The following is a 7,055-nucleotide window of genomic DNA, read 5'->3' on the forward strand; positions in this document are numbered from 1 at the left end:
TAAAAATCCTGCACTTTAACAAGAATGTTTTCAACTACACCCTTGAGATACTTAATAGAACGATCAGCTAACTGCAAAGTCATTTTGGTTGGTTGAAATTTTGTTAGACCCAGTTGTTTATATAAATAAAAAGGGAGTCAGTTAACACTCGCTCCCAGGTCTAATAAAGCAGTTGTTATGAAGGTGTCACCTAAGGTGCATTATACAGTAGGACGACCAGGGTCCTTGTACTTAACAATTCCATTATGTTCAGATAAAAAGAGATATTGTTCAGTTAGGAATGTTTCGTGGGGTATGTTGGTTTTCCTCTTCTTGGTGCACAATTATTTTAGAAACTTAGCGTGTCCAGATAGACTTTTTATAGCATCTAGAAAAGGTAGGTTTATAGTCAGATTTTTAAACACTTCCCTAATCTCATCAAAAAATTTGTCCTTTTTAGACATAACTAGTCTCTGGGGATATGGTGGTTTATCTATATATTTAGCAATATTATTAGTCTTTGCTTTATCTCTAGCCGTTTTCCATCTAGGTGTCCATATTGGAACCTCTACAGGTGTAGGATCATCAATTTCTATGACAGTATTCGATATGGTTTTATTTTCAGTTTCTGTTTGCGGGTGGTCTTTAGGCATAGCTACTTTGTTATCAACTACTCTCCCTAAACGAAAGGTAGTGACTGCCTGTAGGTCCCTTAGGGTTACATTACCATTACACTGAATACTTTTTATTTCGAAAGCGGTGTTTGTTGACTTAGGATTAGGCACTGCTTGACCTGGAAACACGTCTGTTTGGTTATTATTTTGGTTAGGAGACATGTCAATAACCTTTTGGCACAAAGACTGCATCATTTGCATCGTTTGTTTCATCATATTAGAGTTTTGATTATGCTGATCTTTCATCAAGTTGGAGTTTTGTTGCATAATTTGATTTTGTTTCTCTAACAAGGTCACTACTATTTCGTTTGTAGATGGTTGAACTAGAATTAAGGCTTGTTGAGTGTTCATGTCTTGATGTTGATAGTTCTGGGTCATGGGCACTAAACCTCTATTCTGGTCACCTAAGTTTCCCTGTCCTTGATGTTGAGTTAATTGGTTGAAGTGTGATGGTTGTGGTGGTGGTTGTGCATAGACAAGAGGACAATAGAAGTCGGAATGCTCAAGACTAAAACAGACATTACAACGAGTAGAGTTAATGTTCATGACAGGAGTGGGTTGTTGTTTAACAGAGATGGCATCTACCTTTTTAGTGAGGGCATCGATAAAAGTTTTAAGCTCGGAATCAGGTTTAACCTCAAAAGAAAAAGGAGTGGAGCAGGAAGAGTCGTTACCTCCCCAATTGTTGTTCCTCTTAGATTAATCTTCTAAGAATGTATAAACCTCCAAGGCTCCTTTACTAAGAAAACTACCCCCAGTCATGATATCTAGAACCTCCTTATAACGATGTAAAAGCCCCTTGAAGAAGGCATGAACAAGCATGTCCTTCACAAGATTATGATGCGGGCATTCAATGAGAAGATCAGTGAAACAATTCCAGGCCTCTGAAAAGGATTCATGAGGATTCTGGTGGAAGAAATAAATCTTTTGAAGAATTTCATCTCTCTTCAGTGGTGGGTAAAACTGTTCCATGAACAATTGAATAAGATTAGCCCATGAGTCCATAGAGTTTGGCGTTTGGGCAGTTAACCAAGACACCGCCTTGTCGGCTAGGGTGAATGGAAACACCCTAAGTTTAACTTGATCCGGACTTACGCTAGGATGATGGAATGTAGTGAGAACTTGGTCTATCCTATGCATATGCTGGTAAGGCTTCTCGTGGTCTAAACCATGAAAAACTGTAACAAGTTAAATATATTAGGGGGAATTCGAAAATCCCCTACTAGGTCTGCAAGAACGATGCACGACTTAGGGCCATCGTTTAAGGCTTTATAAAAATTAGAGAGAGGATTCTCTTGTTCTTTAGCCATTGATGCAGGTGTAGTGTGTGAAATTATAGATAGGCGTGTGGTATTTATGTCTACGAAAAACAAGCTTGATTATACTAGAATTAAAACTCCTCTGACAGAAGAGGCGAGAAGTGGAAGGAGTACCTGAATACCTCCTTGCTACGCGTTTGAATAGCGTCTTGTATACGCGATCTCAATGTTTGTATGATGTTAGAAACACTGAATAACTTGAAGAAATGAAAATTTGGACTGACCTGTGAAAATCGGGCTGCTCCATAAGAGGGCGCGGGTCGCACTCAGAAATGGCCTTGGTAGGGCGCGGGTCGCCCTCGTGCTTAACACAATGTCCAGGAGGTTGAGCGCGGGGCGCGCTTGGAAATAGGCTATCTAGGGCTTGGGGCGCGCTCGTGCTAGACACAATGTCCAAGCGGTTAAGCGCAAGGCGCGCTTAGAAATAGGCTATCTAGGGTGTGGGTAGCATTCCAAAAAATTTAAAATTTTTACAGTAGTTTTCTAAGACATCTATCAAGTAGCCAGTAAAATTTCAGATCAATCGGAGCTATGAAAGTCCTTCTACTGCACTTCAAATTTAGTGAAATAGTTTTCGGACACAATACAAACAACTGAAAGGTTAACCAATCAAAACAAAGACAAAAATCTCCAAAATTTTACTGGAGACTCCTGATAGATCATGGCTATTCCTGTAAAACTTTTAGAGCAATTGGAGTTCTACAAACCCTCCTTACCAGCTGTTGTTCCATAAATTAAGTATTTGCAAAACTGCAGAAATACACTGGAAACACTCCACTAGTTAGGAGGTCAAACCAAATCAAAAACTCATCAAAGTTTTACTGAAAACTCCTGACTTAGGATAGATACTCCTGTAAAAAGTTTAAAATTTTTGGAACTGCCTAAGTAACCTTACTCGTCTGTTTTTCAAGAACTTACGGTTTGAAAACTGAAATGCAGCACTGTAAAGATCATATTTGTTCACAAGGTAAAACAATTAGGAAAAATCTGAAAAAATTACAGTAAATCAATAACACCTTAAATATTACTCCTGTAAATTTTCAAAATTTTTCAAAATTTAAAAATACCTTTACTGTAGTGTTTTCCTTTGTTAATCCGCAGCCCTTATGCCTAAAACAGTGAACAGTTCCAAAAATTCAAGAAATAAGAATGAAAAATTAAAAGGGTGGGTGGGTAGAGAATGGGGGATTGCTCCTTGAATTCAAACAATTGAATTCTTGTCTTGAACAAGATTAAGACGGCAGCGGCACCATTTGCTAACACATAAAAACTCAACTAAATTACTCTAACCTCATTCTTACGGTATCAATTATTTTATTTCCTACTCTCACATATATATTCATGCAATATATAAAGTACGGAATCGTTCCACTCTTAATCTATCAAGACTAAATAGAATTCAATTAATCAAACACAAAGAACAATGGTGAGAGTAATGAGATGTGAAACTTCTATTCTAAATAACAACTATTCTAACAAGGAATCATCCTCACATGGCTTCCTTAACCTCCTCTAATGGAGGTTTTAGCCTAATATCATTATACTATCATTCCCAACACAAGAACAATAATAACAAGTCATAATTTAATAACTAATTTAAACTTTATAAATCTAATTTTAATAATAGTCTAAGAATCAAAATGAATACAACCTAATTTATGAATTTAAAACAACTAAAACTAAATAATAATTTAATCAATAACTAAATTGAAATGAAAACTAATACTTTATTATAAAACTAATAGTGATTCTAAATAATAATCTACTTTGTTCTAATACTAATTAATTGAAGGTAAAAACTAGATCTAAAACAAGTTATTCTAACTAATTAATGGAGTCTAACCTAATTCTCTAATCTAGATCTAAGTAATCTTAAAAGTTAAGTCTTCTCCATACAAATGGAGGAGACCAGATCCACTTTTTCGTGCATGGGCTGAGGAGCCATGTTTTGGGCCGGAAAATCGAGCCCAAAACCCAATTTCTTCAGTCCACAGAGGCCTTTTCAGCTGGATTTGACTTCCACAGACTTTTCGCCCACTTCTTCTCCTCTGATTGGGTCAAGGCTTGGACCATTGGAAAGCTATTTCCAAGCCGGTCATTTTGACATAAGGTAGGCCCAATTCCAAGGTTTGAGTCTAAAGATACGTCCTTCAGAGGTTCTGCTAACTTTTATGCGCTGTTTCTGCCCGCGTTGACTTTGACTTTTCAACTTTGACTGGGCTTTAAAAAGGCTTTTTCTCCTTGAATCTTGGCCTTTTATCATAGAACTTCTTAGTAACCAACCCTTGCTTCTTTATTTCGCAAAAGGGACGCATTTCTGCGCATATTCGACTCTAATGCCTAAAATATACAAAATCACGATAACAGTATACTAACTCTTAGTTATTAATTACATAATTGGTCTAAAGCAATATTGTTAAAGGGGTTAAAACTACAGTTTTGGGCTCTTATCATTCTTCTAGCTCCCCTTTCTCTATCGAATCTGCCCATCGGGAAGGTGTTGAGATTTCTGGGTCCGGAGGTCTCTCTTCCTCATGAATGTTCAAGACCCCTATATATTTTAGAATTTTTTCCGCTTCTGAGTCTGCAAGTTTCTTCCCCAAAGAAACTTCTAGAGCCAAAATGCTTGAGCTACTACTGATGGCTATGGGACTCATAGTATCACTTGTCTCTGCTTCAATCTCAGCCAAGCTTTTTCTCAGTAGATATATCTTTCACTCGAGAGGATGAACTTCTGCTTGTGATAGTGAGGTTGTGTACCGCACTATTAATCTCTGTGTTTTTCTCCAATGGCAAGTTATTATCCTCCCTCACTGATGCTGCACTTATCTCCTGGACCAACGAATGAGTACTCTGATCCTTTTCTGCTGCCTGAGCAGCTTTCCCTTCTTTGCTTGTCTAGCCATTTGATTCCCAATCTTCCTCTGTACCATTCTCCTGCTCCTCAATGTTAAGAACTTCCTCATCCTCTAGACTCTGAAATCTATTATGAGTTGGAGCTTCCACCAAATGCTCAGAGGATTTTGGCCTCCATATTGTCTCCCCTTGTTTGCTAGTTTCAGCTTGGTTCTGTTTTCGGCCTCTTTTCCTTCTTGGTTTCTCTCCGGGAGGTTCATCAACAGGTGTTAGGTCAATCATGACTTCCTTATCTTTGTTTTCTTTCCCTCTAGCAGTTTGCATATCTCCTTTGAGTTTCCTACATTCTGTAACTAGATACCCGACAATCTTGCAGTGTGTACACATCTTTGGTAGCTTCCCCATCTCCACAGATTGCCAAAATTTCACCATCTTGGTTTTGACATATATCTGATTAGGTATGGGTGCTGATAAATCCACATCCACCAGAATTTTTACATAATACCCGTATTCCCGGTTAAGCGTTTTCTCATCAATCTGCATTGGATACCCTATCCCTCGTGCAATGGACATAAGGGTTTCTGGTTCCCAGAATTCTTGTCCAAGTCCTGGAAATCGAAACCAAACTAGAGCATGAAATTGTCTCTAGCTATCCATACAAAAGTTTGGTGTCCACTGACTTATTCTCATGGGACTTTTGTCAAAGTCCCAAGCTCCTTTCGCCCACACCCTATTAAGATCCTCAGCATTGGAAAATCGCAAAAACAAATATCCTTTGACAATGGGAGTTATAAGCCACTCCCCAGAAGGCTGCCAAATTTTCCTTGCAATCTCACGCACTTTTTCAATTGATATTTTCTACAGATCAATTCGACCCACCAGACAGAATTTTCAGTATAGCAAACCTTTCTCATATGCTTTCTCTGGAATTGTAATAGTTGGATAGTCCCCCATCTTCTCAAGGGTTGGAAGCTCATGAACTTTCATCTGTTGGTGTGTGGGCTGACGTGCTGCTTCAGTGTAAGAAATTTTCCTGATGTTGCTTATCTAACATATCTAAAGTATTGGCACGTTGTCAGGAAAAGAATCTGGTCCTTAATTGGGAAAAGTGTCACTTCATGGTTAAAAAAAGAATAGTGTTAGGTCACATTGTGTCTAAAAATGGTTTAGAAGTAGATAAAGCTAAAATAGACAAAATTTTTACTTTACCTATTCCATGGAACATCCGTGACATACGAGCCTTCCTAGGCCATGCTGGATTTTATAGAAGATTCATCTAAGATTTCTCAAAAATTGCTAAACCTTTAACTAATCTTCTTATAAAAGATGCACCCTTTGAGTTTAACTCAGAATGCATGCAGACTTTCAAAACATTGAAAATCGCCTTAATAACTGCACCTATAATTCAACTTTCTAATTGGTCGAAACCGTTTGAGCTCATGTGTAACGCCAGCGACTATGCTGTTGGCACTGTTCTAGGTCAAATATAGGTGCCACTATACAGTTGTTTACTATGCAAGTAAGACACTAAATGAGGCTCAACGGAATTATACAACCACTGAAAATGAATTCTTAGCCATTGTCTATGCTTTAGACAAATTTTGTCCCTATTTAATAGGTTCAAAAACTTTAATCTACATTGATCATGCAACACTTAGGTACCTTCTCGTGAAGAATAATGCTAAACAAAGGTTGATCCGATGGATTCTCCTCCTGCAAGAATTCACCTTGGAGATAAAAGATAAAAAATGAGTTGAAAATGTAGTAGCTGACCACCTGTCTAGGTTAATTGATAATAATTATAGTGATTCTGAGCCTATTTTAGATTCTTTTCCTGATAAACACCTTTACACGATCCTCTTTGCACCCTGGTATGCTGATATTGTGAATTATCTGGTGACTGGAAAGACTCTGCCATTGTGGAATAGAAATCAGAGGAAGAAATTCCTAACTCAAGTAAAGTACTATCATTGGGATGACCCATATCTTTTCAAATACTGCCCATATCAGATCATCCGATGTTGCATTCTAGAATGGGAACAATCTGCCGTTCTTTCCTTCTGCCACAAGCAGGCTTGTGGAAGGCATTTTAGTAATGCTAATAAAACTGCTGCTAAGGTCTTACAATGTGGATTATGCTAGTCAACACTCTTTCGCGATACATTCCTTCATTATAAGGCATGTGCTCGTTGCCAACATCGCGGTCATATTTCTACACGTAACATGA

The 7,055-nt window shown here is 37.9% G+C and overlaps 1 non-coding gene across 1 annotated transcript; it reads left to right on the plus strand.

Moving 5' to 3' along the window:
* The first annotated feature begins 1,485 nt into the window (after nucleotides 1-1,485).
* LOC147488612 (small nucleolar RNA R71) lies at nucleotides 1,486-1,591 on the plus strand. The gene has a single exon (XR_015203363.1). It is a non-coding gene; the product is annotated as a small nucleolar RNA R71 (small nucleolar RNA).
* Nucleotides 1,592-7,055: the final 5,464 nt, after the last annotated feature.

Source organism: Coptis chinensis, chromosome 7 (genome assembly GCF_015680905.1).
Source record: "Coptis chinensis isolate HL-2020 chromosome 7, ASM1568090v1, whole genome shotgun sequence".
In the NCBI taxonomy this organism is placed as follows: domain Eukaryota; kingdom Viridiplantae; phylum Streptophyta; class Magnoliopsida; order Ranunculales; family Ranunculaceae; genus Coptis; species Coptis chinensis.